This window comes from Entelurus aequoreus, linkage group LG02, assembly GCF_033978785.1.
Source record: "Entelurus aequoreus isolate RoL-2023_Sb linkage group LG02, RoL_Eaeq_v1.1, whole genome shotgun sequence".
NCBI lineage: Eukaryota > Metazoa > Chordata > Actinopteri > Syngnathiformes > Syngnathidae > Entelurus > Entelurus aequoreus.
In genome coordinates this window covers 18,080,428-18,099,239 of record NC_084732.1, presented here as the reverse complement: position 1 = coordinate 18,099,239, position 18,812 = coordinate 18,080,428, and the positions used below count along the sequence as shown (strand labels likewise).

General features: G+C 36.6%; 1 protein-coding gene across 1 annotated transcript in view; it reads left to right on the top strand.

The window, feature by feature from the left end:
• Window positions 1–18,812, top strand: part of LOC133631290 (transcription initiation factor TFIID subunit 4) — a 300,647-nt gene that overhangs the window by 84,071 nt on the left and 197,764 nt on the right. The gene's annotated exons all lie outside the window — the stretch shown is intronic.

Here is an 18,812-nt window from a genome sequence, read left to right as displayed (position 1 = left end):
TTAGCTGCGTTGGTAATTAAGCTGTCAGGCTCGCTTGTTACATGACAACCATGTCGCCCCCTGCGGTGGTCAACGTGGACCACCACACACACACTCGCCCACATGTTACTGCCCTCAATTTACCCCTCATGGGGAACTTCCATATCCTATAATGAGTGTATTACCTTGTTTTCTTCTTTACTTCCTGTCTCCGTTCATGCAAACATGGCTTCTTAATGATGCTCTAGATCAGGGGTGTCAAACTCATTTTAGATGGGGGGCCACATGGAGAAAAATCTACTCCCGGTACGATAACTTAAAAATAAAGACAACTTCAGATTGTTTTCTTTGTTTGAAAATAGAACAAGCACATTCTGAAAATGTACAAATCATATGTTGTTGAGTTTTTTTTACACTTACATGTTGCGGTTAATAGTCTTCTATCTTTAGTTGTCGTTATTGATACTTTCTAAATACACTATGTGATAATGTTCATCAGTCAACTCATTGGTGTTAATTTTCAATCTATCAAGATAAAAAAATATCAAAATAAAATTACAGAATGTTATTTATGTAGTTTGCTCATTTTCCTCGACTGATGTACTAACATCATGTGGTTTATTATTATTATTTTTTTTTTTACATATGTAGCATAATCTACAAAGATACAAATAATTGCTATTGTGACATCTAGTGGACACATTTAGAACAGCAGTTTCTTTCATTCAAAAATTTCGGCTCATTTTTATACTTAGCAAATCCTGTACGTTTGACACCCCTGCACTAGATAAGTGGTTCTCAAACTTTTTTCACCAAGTACCATCTCAGAAAACACTTGGCTCTCCAAGTAGCACCATAAGGAGCAACAATAAAATACAGTAGCATATTAGGCCTAAGTTTTTATTAAAAACAAGACTGATGTTTTATTTTGCAAGTATGTTTAATATTTTTGGCCACTGTAACATTACAAACAGTTTGGACAGTAACCCTCTGTTTGAATATAAGAAAATAAAACACTGTACTTTAATCAAGGGATTCCTTGGCGTACCACTAGGTGGAGCCCACGTACCAGAGTCACTGCTCTAGACCAGTGTTTCTTAACCATAGGGCCTATTGTTGGGCTGCAAGGGCCGCAAAAAATATTTGTTTCTCTGCTGTGGTCCGTATGGGCACACTCGGTTGTAATACATTTTTCCACCACTTGTGGCAGTAATGAAGTCTGGATATAAAGTCATGGAGAAGTTTCTTAAGCACAAAAAATATGACTAAAGTTGAAGCTGTCTTTTTATTTGCACTTTAATTTTATTGACACTTTATTTAGGACATATATTGATATTATTATTATTATTATTATTATTTATTATTGATATGATTACATTTATTTTAAGGCAACAAAATTGTATATAAATTAGGGCTGTGAATCTTTGGACACGATCTGGTTAAATTTTTGATTTCAAAACGATTCTCAATTCAAAATCAATACTTTTGTAATAACATCTGGGGCCAGTTCTATGATTAACTGCATTCCTCCATAAAATAGGTAACAGCTCTGACAAATTTCTATATTACCTAAAAGAAACTTGGTTTTGTTTAATAACATTCTACCCAAACATTTAATAAAGTCAAATACAAATAGGCAACAAGAGAAGTCTTCAACACTTCTATTTTCTAAAGTAAATCTGTACAGCAGATATGATCATCTACATTAGGGATGTCAAAGTCAAGGCCCGCGTGCCAGATCCGGCCCACAAATGAACTATCTACTGCCCCTGGGATGATATTTGATTAGTATTAGAACCGGCCCGCAAGCCACAGCCGCCTGCTGCTGTTTTGCACGCACCAATACTCCATCAGTGTTGGTGTTAGGAAATTTTCAAAATGAAGGTCCTGGGACCCCATCAAGTCATAAAAATTGGGTCCCACAGTAAACTTTTGGGGTCCCACTTTTTTGTAACCGTTTAGAAAACAAATGATAAATGTATGCATTATCCTGTTCAGTGTTTCCCATAAACTGCCAGGATACCTGTGGTGGTGGGGGCGTGGCTATGGGCGTGGTCACCATGACGTAATCGAGTAATTTGCATAATTTACTACAATGATATGATTTTCTCTAAAAAGGCTCAAAAAATGTATACCTACTAATTAATAATAACAGTTTTGTTTCAAACGTCCATCCATCCATCCATCCATCCATCCATCCATCCATTTTACAATATAATTACAACACTTTATGTACATATTTATATACAGATTTGAACAATAAGTTATTCACTGAAATATATTTATTAATTGTGGTTCTCACAAAAAATATATCTTATAAAATATAAAAGCTAAAATGTCTCTTAAAGCTCTGCCCCTTTAATTAGTGCATACTTAATAATTTAACTTTAGCCTACTACTACAACCATATTATTTACCAGCAATATAAAGTGAAACAGAGGCAGAGGTGTCCTGCCACAGTCAGTAACAAATAAACAGAAAACAGTGGTGGTCAAATACAAATAAGGCAACAAGAGAAGTATCCTACACTTTTATTTTGTAAAGTAAATCTGAACAGCCTATATGGGCATCTACATCAACTATATGATTTGCCTGAGAAGCTGGACAGGACCAAAAAAAAAAAAAAAAATCTATTTGTGGCGGACGTAATTATTTCGTGGCGGGCCGCCACAAATAAATGAATGTGTGGGAAACACTGCTGTTACATCTCACATTCTATATTGTGTTTAGGAAAAAGGTTGTCATAAACGTTCATTAAAAAAAATAATACAAAAGAAAACACATTTTTATTCATATGTAAATGTATTCAGTTATAAACATTCATTCACTTTCTTCTTTCCTTCATGGATCTAAACTTTACTGCTGCCGGTATTTTTTTTCTATATTTTTATTGTAATATTTTCAGAATGTGTTTGTTCTATTTTTGGCCTTAGTAAGACAAAGAAAACAATCCGAAGTTGTCTTTATTTTTTTAGTTTTAATGCCATGATTTTAATAGTCCGGCCCTCGTGTGCACAGATTTTCCTCCATGCGGCCCCTGAGCTAAAATGAGTTTGGCACCCCTGATCTACATCAACAATATGATTTGCCTGAGTGGCTGGACAAGACAGATTAAATATATATATTTTTACATATTTAAAAAAATATATATATATTTTTAGGATTTTTTTTAATCGATTAAAAATGGTTAAAAGTAAGAATCGAGATTCATTTGAAAATTTATTTTTTTGACACCCCTAAAGTAATTTTTGTCAGTTATTTATGAGTCCCTTTTCCTGCAGTATATTTCATTAGTATTTATTCTTGTAATCAGCCTGACCTTAACTTTGAAAATTAACTCTGTGATTAACACATGCTTTCATATTATTTGACACGGTTGTAAACTGTAGGTAGGTTAGATGTAATTATTGATTATGATTCAAACCAAGAGTAAGATTACTGATTCACTGTTCATGTTTGATTTGGCCTCAGGGCCCCTCCCGAGGTCAGAATGGTTAAGAACCACTGCTCTAGACCAGTGGTCCCCAACCACCGGGCCGCGGTGAAAATAAAGTCATGTGATTCCTCCTAGCCAATCAGCAACAATGATCATTAAATGCAATGAGAAATATTCTACGACAGTGGTACATTATGATAAATATTAGGGCTGCACGATTAATCGACATCGAAGTTTCAATTTGTGCGATAACGTAACCGGGAGAGGCGGATTTTTTTGTTTTCCCGACGTCACCAACATTTAAGATCAGGATTTTTGAGCCTCCCGTTTTTTAGTCTGTTGTTTCAAATAGGGAGAAAGAGGTGTGCATCGTTCTCAGCACCCGAGCGCGTTTATTTAACAGTAGAATTAACTGAACGCAGTGAGCCCTCTTCTTAAGTCATATCAGATGGGCAATATGAGCCCATCAACACAGACGAATGAGCGAGAATGCGGTGATGGCAACAAAAAAATAAAGACCACCCGACCTAGTTTTTCCAACTGGGAAAAAAAAGCACTTTAAGATGTTCAATATTTATTTAAGTTACATTTTTGCTCACAGAAATGAGTCCATTTAATTGTTTTTGTGTATTTATTTAGAAAAGCAAAGTTATTTACATTCCAATTACAATACAATGGTAAAAAATTCTTTAAGTAATGAGAAATAAAAATGTATATACTCTTAAATGGTTACTTGCAGTATTCTTATATATTATGATTATATTACATTATGAACACTGTATAGTTTTTATCGATTATTTCTTCAGTTTAAGAGCACGATGTAGACAAAAGCTCTACGTCTGTCTGCATAAAGCCAAATATTATTTTTGCATGTTCTAATGTGTGGCACCTCGAGACAAGAATATGTTGATTGACAGTTTAAAAGTAATATGTCTTCCTTCATTTGTTATTTTACTAATATAAAAGTCCCAAGTCAAATCACAGTTTTGGAGAGAAAAATCGCTATTCGTTTTTTTCCAAAAATCGTGCAGTCCTAATAAATATATAAATATAATAAAAAAGTATAAATGTCTCAATTGACATTTTATAAAATGCTCATTTTACAAGTAGTACCATCTCAACATTCGAGCTTATTTGGTTCTACGACTGAGCTCTTAACTTAAAACACTTGTATCTCAAATCAATGTCACCCATTCAAATTAATTTAAATAAATGTATTGGTTCTTGCCGCCCTCCGCCCCCCAAGACAGCACAATTCAAACATGTAACATAAGAATATTGTATGGAAAACAACACAATAGAATGTACTACACACAACTACAGTAGTTTTATGAAGTTACGTACTAATGATGTACAGTATTTACCTTGGACAGTGGACTTCTACAGCATTTCCTTAAAGCTGTTTCTCAGTCAAACACACCATCTGCAGATATTCCATATTTTCATGGATAAATGTCTGCCGTTTCAATATTTGAACCCTCTTGGCTGGCGTTATCGATTCATTCTGCTTCTGAATGGTGTAGACTAGCGATGCCACACTTCCAACGGCTTCACCAAGTTAGCTACACACTCTGTCTTGTTTTTGGTGATTTCTTATTTTATTTCAGATATTCTAAAATAGTGGGGAGATGCTGGAGGGGGTGACCCCGGAGGAACTTGCTTTATCAGTATCATGCTTCAAACCCCACAAAACGTGTTCATTGTAGCTATTAATCTGGACTTTCTCATTTTTATTCATTTTGTTTTGTCATTTAAAGTGTTTTATATATTGTGCTCCTGGGTTAATGTGACTGATCAATTTAAATTAATAATTTTTTTAGATTATTTAATTTTTAAAAATTTTTTTTTAGTATCTCAGACGGTCAAACATTTTTTATAGTTTAAATAAGGACTTTAATTCAAGCAAATTGTTGCACTTGAAATATTTTCTGTTGCAGACTAAAAAACAATGTTAAGTTTATTTGCTGTCAGTTGATCTAGATCATTTTTGTTTTCTTTGAAAAAATACCATGTTATACAGACAAATTGTACTATTTAAAGTTCCTGTGAGAATGAGATATTTTTAAGTAGAGATGTCCGATAATGGCTTTTTTGCCGATATCCGATATTCCGATATTGTCCAACTCTTAATTACTGATTCCGATATCAACCGATACCGATATATACAGTCGTAGAATTAACACATTATTATGCCTAATTTTGTTGTGATGCCCCGCTGGATGCATTAAACAATGTAACAAGGTTTTCCAAAATAAATCAATAGAGATGTCCGATAATATCGGCCTGCCGATATTATTGGCTGATAAATGCTTTAAAATGTAATATCGGAAATGATCGGTATCGTTTTTTTTATTATCGATATCGTTTAAAAAATTTAAAAAAATATTTTTTTTATTAAATCAACATAAAAAACACAAGATACACTTACAATTAGTGCACCAACCGAAAAAACCTCCCTCCCCCATTTACACTTATTCACACAAAAGTGTTGTTTCTTTCTGTTATTAATATTCTGGTTCCTACATTATATATCAATATATATCAATACAGTCTGCAAGGGATACAGTCCGTAAGCATACATGATTGTGCGTGCTGCTGGTCCACTAATAGTACTAACCTTTAACAGTTAATTATACTCATTTTCATTAATTACTAGTTTCTATGTAACTGTTTTTATATTGTTTTACTTTCTTTTTTATTCAAGATAATGTTTTTAATGTATTTATCTTATTTTTTTTTTTTTTTTTTTTTTAAAAAGGACCTTATCTTCACCATACCTGGTTGTCCAAATTAGGCATAATAATGTGTTAATTCCACAACTGTATATATCGGTATCGGTTGATATCGGTATCGGTTGATACCGGTATCAGTAATTAAAGAGTTGGACAATATCGGAATATCGGGTATCGGCAAAAAGCCATTATCCGACATCCCTATAAATCAACTCAAGTTATGGAAAAAAATGCCACAATGGCACTGCCATATTTATTATTGAAGTCACAAAGTGCATTATTTTTTTTAACATGCCTCAAAACAGTAGCTTAGAATTTGGGACATGCTCTCCCTGAGAGAGCATGAGGAGGTTGATGTGGGCGGGGTTGAGGTGTGTGTGTGTGTGTGTGTGTGGGGGGGGGGGGGGTACAGCGGGGGGTGTATATTGTAGCGTCCCGGAAGAGTTAGTGCTGCAAGGGGTTCTGGGTATTTGTTCTGTTGCCGTTATGTTGTGTTACGGTGCGGATGTTCTCCCGAAATGTGTTTGTCATTCTTGTTTGGTGTGGGTTCACAGTGTGGCGCATATTTGTAACAGTGTTAAAGTTGTTTATACGTCCACCCTCAGAGTGACCTGTATGGCTGTTGACCAAGTATGCGTTGCATTCACTTGTGTGTGTGAAAAGCCGTAGAAATTATGTGACTGGGCCGGCACGCAAAGACAGTGCCTTTAAGGTGGATTGGGGCTCTGTACTTCTCCCTACGTCCGTGTACACAGCGGCGTTTTAAAAAGTCATGAATTTTACTTTTTGAAACCGATACCGATAATTTTGAAACCGATACCGATACTTTCCGATATTACATTTTAAAGCATTTACCGGCCTATATCTCTATTTTTAAGTGTTCTTTTTTAATCCATAGTCATGTTTAAAGCAGCTAGTATTTTCCAATGTAGTGTGTCTTCTCGTGATCTCCGTGCTTTTATCTTATGTCCGCTAGCAAACACTTTGTTTTGTTTTAAGGGCTCCTGTTGGTCGGCTCACAGAGCTGTTTTGGCAAGTTGTTATCTTATTTTCAAGGCCTTAGCTGTGCTCCTTCCTGGGCGAGAGGAGCTGTTTTCGTGCTACATAAGCTGACTCTTTTTGTTTGGATTTAGACCTCTTCTTGCTGATGCTGTTGTCGCATTGTAAGGGCTGGTCTCCTAAAGCTTTAGTAAACCATTCTGTCCTTCTTACTCTACATATATGTCATCCAAAAGAACTTGGGATTGACCAGTGGGTTTTATACCCTGAGAGGAAGACTGGTCGCGCACAACATTGCATACTGTACATTTCATTCCCTTGCATCCAAAGTAAATTGCGTGAGACTCTACTTCCTTTTAAATCCACGATGTCCAAAGTGCCAAAAGTACAAAAAATGGCGGAACACCGCCCGCCGTCTCTTGCTTCTCATTGCAGATAGCTTTGCTCCTCTTCCGCAGGCAAAGTGAAGCAATCCCACTTGTGCAGTCTAATACACTTTTTGTTGTTTGCTGTCCTCTTCGTTATCGCCCGAGGGCACGAGCGCGTCTCGACAAAGCTCCGGCGCCACGGGGCCAGGTTTGTCGCAAACACGCAAGCCCCACGTCAAAGCCTGTCTTGTGTTACCTTTACATCAGACCAACAAAAATAGCTTGTTTTATCCAAAATTTGACTGATGAGTGCAGCCAGCAGGCCCGAGAAAGGTCAGCCAGCAGCTACTAGCATGCACTCGTGTGGGTGTGGGTGTGTGTGTGTCTCACTTTAAGTCGGCAGTCCAGCTGTACACACACACATGCATACAAGCTCACTGCAGGGCGTGTGTTTCCAGTTAATGTCCATCCTCATGTGCGTGTGTGTGTGTAGTTTACAGTACAAAGTGAAAGCAGCTGTCCTCCTACCCCACACCTGTCATCTGCCTGTAAACACCCATCTTCCGCTGTAATCACAGGACAGCCAATCAGAAGACCCTCCGCCAAACTTGAAGCTCAGCTTCACTCCTGAAATCCAATCTTGTACGACAAGGAGACACAGGCTGTAAAACACTGTCTTATTTACATGGAAAGTTAAAGGTACCAATGATTGTCACACACACACTAGGTGTGGCGAAATTATTCTCTGCATTTGACCCATCACCCTTGATCACCCCCTGGGAGGTGAGGGGAGCAGTGGGCAGGAGCGGTGGCCGCGCCCGGGAATAATTTTTGATGATTTAACTCCCAATTCCAACCCTTGATGCTGAGTGCCAAGCAGGGAGGTAATGGGTCCCATTTTTATAGTCTTTGGTATGACTCGGCCGGGGTTTGAACTCACAACCTACAAGATCAAATGTCCCTTCAATATAAGATAACTTGTTGTTCGTAGTTCTTGACATGCTCGTTAAAGGCCTACTGAAACCCACTACTACCGACCACGCAGTCTGATAGTTTATATATCAATGATGAAATCTTAACATTGCAACACATGCCAATACGGCCGGGTTAACTTATAAAGTGCAATTTTAAATTTCCCGCTAAACTTCCGGTTGAAAACGTCTTTGGAAGATGACATATGCGCGTGACGTAGCCAGTGAAACAGAAGTATCGGTACCCCATTGAATCCAATACAAAATAGCTCTGTTTTCATCTCATAATTCCACAGTATTCTGGACATCTGTGTTGGTGAATCTTTTGCAATTTGTTCAATGAACAATGAAGACTGCAAAGAAGAAAGTTGTAGGGGGGATCGGTGTATTAGCGGCGGACTACAGCAACACAACCAGGAAGACTTTGACTCGGATAGCAGACGCGCTAGCATTTCAATGGCGTCGTTAGCAACAGCATTGTTAACCTTCGCCAGGCTGGAAAGCATTAACCGTGTATTTACATGTCCATGGTTTAATAGTATTGTTGATCTTCTGTCTATCTGTTCCAGTCAGGGATTTATTTATTTTGTTTCTATATGCAGTTAAGCACGATGCTATCACGTTAGCTCCGTAGCTAAAGTGTTTCGTCGATGTATAGTCGTGGAGATAAAAGTCACTGTGAATGTCCATTTCGCGTTCTCGACTCTCATTTTCAAGAGGATATAATATCCGAGGTGGTTTAAAATACAAATCCGTGATCCACAATAGAAAAAGGAAAGAGTGTGGAATCCAATGAGCCAGCTTGTACCTAAGTTACGGTCAGAGCGAAAAAAGATATGTCTTGCACTGCATTCTAGTCCGTCACTCTAACGTTCCTCATCCACGAATCTTTCATCCTCGCTTCAAATGAATGGGGTAATCGTTGCTTTCTCGGTCCGAATCGCTCTAGCTGCATTGAAAACAATAGGAAAATATGAGGAGGCGATCAACTGACTACGTCACGCTACTTCCAATAGGGGCAAGGCTTTTTTTTTATCAGAGACCAAAAGTTGCGAACTTTATCGTCGTTGTTCTATACTAAATCCTTTCAGCAAAAATATGGCAATATCGCGAAATGATCAAGTATGACACATAGAATGGATCTGCTATCCCCGTTTAAATAAAAACATTAATTTCAGTAGGCCTTTAAGCCAATCAGGAGGCTGCAAAACAACACTGAACACTGTACCGTATGTTTCGGACTATAAGTCGCTCCGGAGTATAAGTCGCACCGGCCAAAAATGCATAATAAAGAAGGGAAAAAACATATATAAGTCGCACTGGAGTATAAGTCGCATTTTTTAGGGAAATTTATTTGATAAAACCCAACACCAAGAATAGACATTTGAAAGGCAATTTAAAATAAATAAAGAATAGTGAACAACAGGCTGAATAAGTGTACGTTATATGACACATAAATAACCAACTGAGAACGTGCCTGGTATGTTAACGTAGCATATTATGGTAAGAGTCATTCAAATAACTATAACATATAGAACATGCTATACATTTACCAAACAATCTGTCACTCCTAATCGCTAAATCCCATGAAATCTTATACATCTAGTCTCTTACGTGAATGAGCTGAATAATATTATTTGATATTTTACGGTAATGTGTTAATAATTTCACACATAAGTCGCTCCTGAGTATAAGTCGCACCCCCGGCCAAACTATGAAAAAAACTGCGACTTATAGTCCGAAAAATACGGTACTTGGCTTTTTGATCTGTTTATCAATCAATATGAAATAAATGCAATATTTACTCAATATAGAGCAGTGGTCCCCAACTACTGGGCCGCGGCCCGGTACCGATCCGTGGATCGATTGGTACCGGGCTGCACAAGAAATAAAAATTAAAAAAAATACTTTTTAAAATTTTTCTTTAATTAAATCAACATGAAAAACACAAGATACACTTACAATTAGTCAATATAGATCAATACTGTCTGCAGGGATACAGTCCGTAAGCACACATGATTGTATTTCTTTATGACACGGTCCGTGGGACAAATTTTCAGGCGTTGACCGGTCCGCAGCTACAAAAAGGTTGGTGACCACTGCTATAGAGGGACTTAGACTTAGACTTCCTTTTATTGTCATTCAAATTTGAACTTTACAGTACAGATAACAACCACATTTTGTTGCATTAGCTCGTTGCAGTGCAGGATAAAAGAGCAATAAGGTGCAGATATAAATAAATAGATTACTGTACAGATAAATATATTGCACTTTTTCATATGCATCCACGTTTCTGGATGTATGTTAATATTGTCTTTATATTTGAGCGAGTTAATCCGTTTTTGGGGGGGAATTGATGGGATTATTATGATGCGTTCAAGAGTCTTACGGCCTGAGGGAAGAAGCTGTTACAGAACCTGGAGGTTCTGCTACGGAGGCTGCGGAACCTCTTTCTAGAGTCCAGCAGTGAAAACAGTCCTTGGTGGGGGTGGGAGGAGTCTCTGCAGATTTTCTGAGCCCTGGTCAGGCAGCGGCTTTTTGCGATTTCCTGGATAGGAGGAAGAAGAGTCCTTATGATCTTTTCCGCCGTCCTCGCCACTCTCTGCAGAGATAGATAATACAGAGTGTGCATTAGATGTACATTTAAGTGTACCCATCATCACTGTCCAGCAAAACATGTACAGTAATCCCTCGTTTATCGCTGGTAATTGGTTCTGGACATCCATCCAGCCATCCATTTTCTACCGCTTGTCCCTCTCGGGGTGGCTGGGGGTGCTGGAGCCTATCCCAGCTGCATTCGGGCAGAGGGCGGAGTACACCCTGGAGAAGTCCCACCTCATCGCAGGGCCAACATAATAAATAGACCGACAACATTCACACTCACATTCACACACTAGGGCCAATTTAGTGTTGCCAATCAACCTATCCCCAGGTGCATGTCTTTGGGGGTGGGAGGAAGCCGGATTACCCGGAGGGAACCCACGCAGTCACGGGGAGAACATGCAAACTCCACACAGAAAGACACCCGAGCCCGGGGATCAAACCTTCGACCTTCCTATTGAAAAAAAAAAAGAAAGATCAAAATTACACCCATTTAAATCCATTACAAGGGATGAAGGGAAAAATGCAAATCACTCTTCCTACCAGTATCCAGTCAACAATTTTGGACACCCCTGGTTTAAGTTTATTTCCAACATGTGTAGAATACATCATACAATTTCCATATTCTTATTTGTCTTTACAACATTTTCGAAAAAGATTAGAAAGAAGCAAATCTTATATAATCCTGCCCCTTTTCTAATTAAACCAAGATGATAAAAATTCCCAAAGAAAAATAGATGATTTTCAAAACGACCCAGCCTTTATTTTAACACCAACTAGCCTTTTTTCCCAACATTGTTTTTTTTTATATACATTTCAATGTGTTGTGCTCTCTCATAAGGTCCTTCCAACCTGATTAGATTAGGTCCACTTTGCAGACCTGCATGAAGAGTAAAAAACAAAAAGGATTTGACTCAAACAAATCATTTGTAATATCGTTTTAGTATTAGCAGCAACCTCCATGTGAACCCTGCCTCCATCATTTTCAGCCAATGTGACCCTCATGTGCTTTCTGGGACTTTTTTTTATTTTTTTTTAACCACGAATAAGGCATGAAAGGGTTTCATGTAGCGTTCAACCCCCATCCCTTACAGTCAGCCTTCTGAATGGCACACCCTATCATCACCGATGGCGTGCCCTCTCTTGAAACACACACGCTTGATACGGAAACCACGCTTATGTATGCATGTGGCTGCCAGCTTCATGTCCCCCCGGCCAAGCCAATCCAATAAGGGGCAGGTTCCTGCGGTAGAGCTAATTACATCTCGGCTTTATTAGCACTGTAGTAGTCGGGAATATTTTGCATTTCATATCTCGTTCCCTCCTTTTAATGTCAGACTTGTCTCGGGCACATTTGATTTGAGCCCCAGTAATCCCAAAACACCCCAAGAAATGAAACCAAAGCCCCAAAGAGAGTTTATTATTCCGTCATACCAGATCAGTTTAAGATCTATAGATGTATATGCCTGAAAACAGCAATAAGGGCAGATTAAAAAAAGATAAATGTACCAATGTGAAGATGGGAATGGGCTAAAATAAATTAAATAAATACAATAATACTAAACAATTGTTAAATTGTGCCTCATCATTGTTCGTACAGCAATCCGAGATCATACGATAATATATTTTATTGACCCCCCTTATCGGTTTGCTGTATCACGCAATGTAAATATCAGCAGATATGATTATTTAGCACGGAATCTGAATCCTTGCCTCACTCAAAAATCCATGTCTAGCAAAAAAAAAACCCAGCTATACTTTATTGAAGTAATTTTTTAATGACTTAAAAAAATATAATTCATAATTAATAGAGATGCTTTAAAATGTAATATCGGAAATTATCGGTATTGTTTTTTTTATTATCTGTATTGTTTTAATTTTTATTTATTTTTTTATTTTTTTATTAAATCAACATAAAAAACACAACATACACTTACAATTAGAGCACCAACCCAAAAAACCTCCCTACCCCATTTACACTCATTCACACAAAAGTGTTTCTTTCTGTTATTAATATTCTGGTTCCTACATTATATATCAATATATATCAATATAGTCTGCAAGGGATACAGTCCGTAAGCACACATGATTGTGCGTGCTGCAGGTCCACTAATAGTACTAACCTTTAACAGTTAATTTTACTCATTTTCATTAATTACTGGTTTCTAGGTAACTGTTTTTATATTGTTTTACTTTCTTTTTTATTCAAGAAAATGTTTTTAATTTATTTATCTTATTTTATTTTATAAATTATTTTAAAAAGGACCTTATCTTCACCATACATGGTTGTCCAAATCAGGCATAATAATGTGTTAATTCCACGACTGTATATATCGGTATCGGTTGATATCGGTATCGGTAATTAAAGAGTTGGACAATATCGGGATATCGGCAAAAAGCCATTATCGGACATCCCTAATAATTAATATAAAACACACTCATAATACTTTAACCTCTTATTTATAATATCAAATAACATGAAATGATTGGCCAAAAAAACATGTATCTCTATTTAGAAAAATATAAAAAAAATCTCTCCAAAATGTTTAGATTTTATTTGGAAAAAAACCTGTTATTCTTGAGGATACTTTAAAATTTATAAGTTAGTTTAAAAAAAAGAAGTTAATTGATTTAAACTAATTAAAAACACTCATAATACTTTTATCCCTTATATATAATAAAACAATAGCATTCAGTCATTGTCCAACAAAAAAGATCTCTCTACATTACTCCAAAATATTGTAATGTGTTACTGTATGGGGATACTTTAAGGTTTAACAAGTTAATTAGCTTTAAAAAAACAAACAAACAAAAAAATCGGAATGGAAATATTAATAATATATTATCAAACATTACTAATAAATATCATTATTTTACAACTAATTTATAAAAATGCTCATTATACATTTATCTGTTATCGATAATAAATAAAATAATTATTTTCATTGTCCGACTAAAAACACCATATGAAAATGTTCCAATTATATTATAGAGAATAAACAATGTTACTAATTACGATACCTTCACGTTCAGTGAGTTAATGAGTATTTTTATCATTTATGCAGAAACAGCAACAAAATCTACAAACACAGATACACGTATTAAGAATCTCTTAATTGTACATTGTAACAATCTAAAGTGATTTAAAGTAACATTTTTCCGATTTGATAATATTTTCTAAATAATATTACTCCATAGGAAACAATGCAAATAATAATAATGATGATCTGTTGCAGGGTCAAACTGTCACCATCATATATTCTTTTAGTCGCATTTTAACAGTTTTTATAATGTGTAAAAAGTGATTAGCCAACTTTAAACAAATAAAAAAACAACAACAACTAAGTATTAAAGATGTAATGTGAATTATTACACCTTTTTATTTTTTAAATGTAACACAAGTTAATACTTTCATTAGCATGCGGGAATCCCCCAATGAAGCAAAAACACACAATTAATATTATAATGACAATAATGGCGTGTGTTTACTCATTTTCAGTAGATAGTAATACTGTTATGCAAACAAAAGTGTATACAAATGTACTCAGGGTTGTCAAACTGGTTTTCATTAAGGCTGCATTGCAGTAATGGTTGCCTTCAGAGGGCCTCTTGAACAGTGAACGTGTATAAATATATATCGCCTCATGATATTATTACATCATTCCCTATACATTTGATTACAGGCCTCCCTCGCCGCATCATGCTTCAAATATTGGTCAAGGTCAAGGTTTATTTTTTTTAAATAGCACAATTTTATTACCGTCATTACTGCTCCAAAGGCCTGTACAACTTAAAAACAGAAAGATAAAAGAATATAATAGAAATCACAATAAGTACAGATGATGCTATATATAAAACACAGCTAAATGGACTGATAGATAAAATGTTAAAAACAAAATAGGCAGTAGAAATAAAGATTAATATCCATAAAGATAGTAAAAAAAAGGCATACATAAAAACAGACAAACATAGGTGAGTTGAAAAAACTAAATTGCAGATTTTTTAGTTTTTGGGGGGGCACATTCTACATTTGTGGGTCCTAAATGAAGCATTTTCAAGCACAACATAGCTAAATAAACAGAAAATACCATAGCACGCTGTTCAGTATTGGTGCCACTGATTGGCTCAGCATTACTATGTTGGATTAAAAGAGTGTAAAGGTGACTTGAGTGTGTTATTTCATGTCTCGAGGGCTCTCATAATGTTAAAAAAACTATTTAGAAACGAGTAAACATGTTTTTATGCTCTAGATATGAAGACATTTTATTCATAATTAATGATTCCTACTTCACAGAAATAGATTCATCGTGGCCAAGTCCTGAACCAATTAACAGCGGTAAACCAGGGACCACCATTTTAGATTTTTTTTTTTTTTACAAACAAATTGGCAGATAACTATCTTTGAAATCATAAGTAAAGGTTCAAAGTAGACACTTAGGTATTTATTTCTATTTGTGCAAAAATATGATTGTAAGACAATACATAATATAGTATTTGTGGCGTAATCAGACAATTTATTACATTTAAAGATATTCAATTTCTTGCGGTATAAAAATGTTTTCTGTAAAAATAGAAGGAATTAATATATTTAGTAAGAAAAATGAAATACTGTATTTTATAGAGCGCATTGGGATATAAGCCGCACCTATTACATTTTAGAATAATTTTTTTTCCCCTGGACTATAAGCCGAAGATATATACATTGTGAAATTAGTTATTTACATATAACTATTTTGTAAATGTTTATTTACATACATTAATTGTTTCCAAATGATGCCTGTAACACGGCAGTAAAACGGCTGATGAAACAAAACAGAGGTCATCGTCATGGACCCACTAGCTGCGGAAGCTAGCTCTCCAATCAGCTAAACAGACTCAATAACTCCACGGTGACGTTTTTGGTTAATTTACTGAAGAATTTGTGAAACTGAAACCATACAAAAATAATGCCATTGTAAGTTAACAAAACAAATGCAAACGACGCTAGCTTGTACGGCTGTGAATCTTTGGGAACCACGCGATTAGATTCGATTCGATTCTTGGGGGTAACGATTCGATTCATAATCGATTCTCGATTCAAAACGATTCTCATCAGTAGTTTTTATATAACATTGGGTGCCAGTTCTATGATTAACTACATTCCTCTATAAAATAGACAAATACATTTGATACATGTTTGTATTACTCACTTATCTGTACAGCAAATATTGGCATCTACAAACCCCGTTTCCATATGATTTGGGAAACTGTGTTAGATGTATATATAAATGGAATACAATGATTTGCAAATAAATTTCAACCCATATTCAGTTGAATATGCTACAAAGACAACATATTTGATGTTCAAACTGATAAACATTTTTTTGTGTGCAAATAATCATTAACTTTAGAATTTGATGCCAGCAACACGTGACAAAGAAGTTGGTAAAGGTGGCAATAAATACTGCTAAAGTTGAGGAATGCTCATCAAACACTTTTTTGGAACATCCCACAGGTGTGCCGGCTAATTGGGAACAGGTGGGTGACATGATTGGGTGTAAAAACAGCTTCCCAAAAAATGCTCAGTCTTTCACAAGAAAGGATGGGGCGAGGTTCACCCCTTTGTCCACAACTGCGTGAGCAAATAGTCAAACAGTTTAAAAACAACGTTTCTCAAAGTGCAATTGCAAGAAATTTAGGGATTTCACCATTTACGGTCCATAATATCATCAAAAGGTTCAGAGAATCTGGAGAAATCACTCCACGTAAGCGGCATGGCCGGAAACCAACATTGAATGACCGTGACCTTCAATCCCTCAGACGGCACTGTATCAAAAACCGACATCAATCTCTAAAGGATATCACCACATGGGCTCAGGAACACTTCAGAAAACCACTGTCACTAAATACAGTTGGTCGCTACATCTGTAAGTGCAAGTTAAAGCTCTACTATGCAAAGCGAAAGCCATTTATCAACAACATCCAGAAACTCCGCCGGCTTCTCTGGGCCCGAGATCATCTAAGATGGACTCATGCAAAGTGGAAAAGTGTTCTGTGGTCGGACGAGTCCACATTTCAAATTGTTTTTGGAAATATTCGACATTGTGTCATCCGGACCAAAGGGGAAGCGAACCATCCAGACTGTTATCAACGCAAAGTTGAAAAGCCAGCATCTGTGATGGTATGGGGGTGTATTAGTGCCCAAGGCATGGGTAACTTACACATCTGTGAAGGCACCATTAATGCTGAAAGGTACATACAGGTTTTGGAACAACATATGCTGCCATCTAAGCGCCGTCTTTTTCATGGACGCCCCTGCTTATTTCAGCAAGATAATGCCAAGCCACATTCAGCACGTGTTACAACAGCGTGGCTTCGTAAAAAAAGAGTGCGGATACTTTCCTGGCCCGCCTGCAGTCCAGACCTGTCTCCCATCGAAAATGTGTGGCGCATTATGAAGCGTAAAATATGACAGCGGACTGTTGAACGACTGAAGCTCTACATAAAATAAGAATGGGAAAGAATCCCACTTTCAAAGCTTCAACAATTAGTTTCCTCAGTTCCCAATCGTTTATTGAGTGTTGTTAAAAGAAAAGGTGATGTAACACAGTGTTGAACATGCCCTTTCCCAACTACTTTGGCACATGTTGCAGCCATGAAATTCTAAGTTAATTATTATTTGCAAAAAAAAAAAAAAAGGTTATGAGTTTGAACATCAAATATCTTGTCTTTGTAGTGCATTCAATTTAATATGGGTTGAAAAGGATTTGCAAATCATTGTTTTCCGCTTATATTTACATCTCACACAATTTCCCAACTCATATGGAAACAGGGTTTGTACATCAGCAATATGATTTGCCTGGCTGGAAAGGACTGATTAAAAAAAATAAATACATTTTTAAATCGATTAAAAATCATTACAAAAAAGAATTGCGATTAATTCGAAAATCAATTTTTTTGACATGCATGAAAACACTCCTACAGACACATGGGACGGTTTAGTAAGTATGAGTTGTTTTAGTTATACTGTAAACGTTGCTTGGAGTGATGAATGAAGAATCCACACGAGTAGAAACGCTGTAGGCGGTTTTACTTCCGGTTCAAGGCAATAAAACAGGAGGGATGTTTTCAATATAACTCAACACCTGCAGTGAGGCAACTCGTCCAAAAAATGTTGCCATAGCACAATGAAAACCATTTGTTGAACACAAAATATCCTGGCCGTCAGCAAAGAAAAATCCATAAATTAGCCGCCGGGTTCAAAGCGAATAAAAAAGGTAGCGGATTATAGTTCCAGGGTTTTGCGGTCCATATAAAATGATGTGGCGGGACAGATCTGGTCCCCGGGCTTTGACTTTGATACGAACATTCTTTTGTATTGTCTTTAAATTGTGAGATGTGTCAGAGTCTGCACATTACAAACCAGTTATATTGTTTGAATTCATATTTTTGGTGTTTGTCGAAGGCTTCAATAAAATGAACCTACAATATTTCCATTGCGTTCGTTAATTTTGCACAGTTTTGCCTAACGTTTTATTTCCTTCATACGCGACTGATAGCGTTAAAGGCGAGGATGCAGCAGCGTTCTTGTTTTGTCTTTCTGAGTGAACGGGGCCTTGGGCGTGTTTCATTTTAGGACAGGTCAAGTTATCCATGAGGACGTGGCGAGGGTAGGTGCAGGGCCCGAGGCGCGGCAGCGGGTATGCTACCTCCTACGTATACTTGCCCGCTGTTGTTGTCCCCTGGG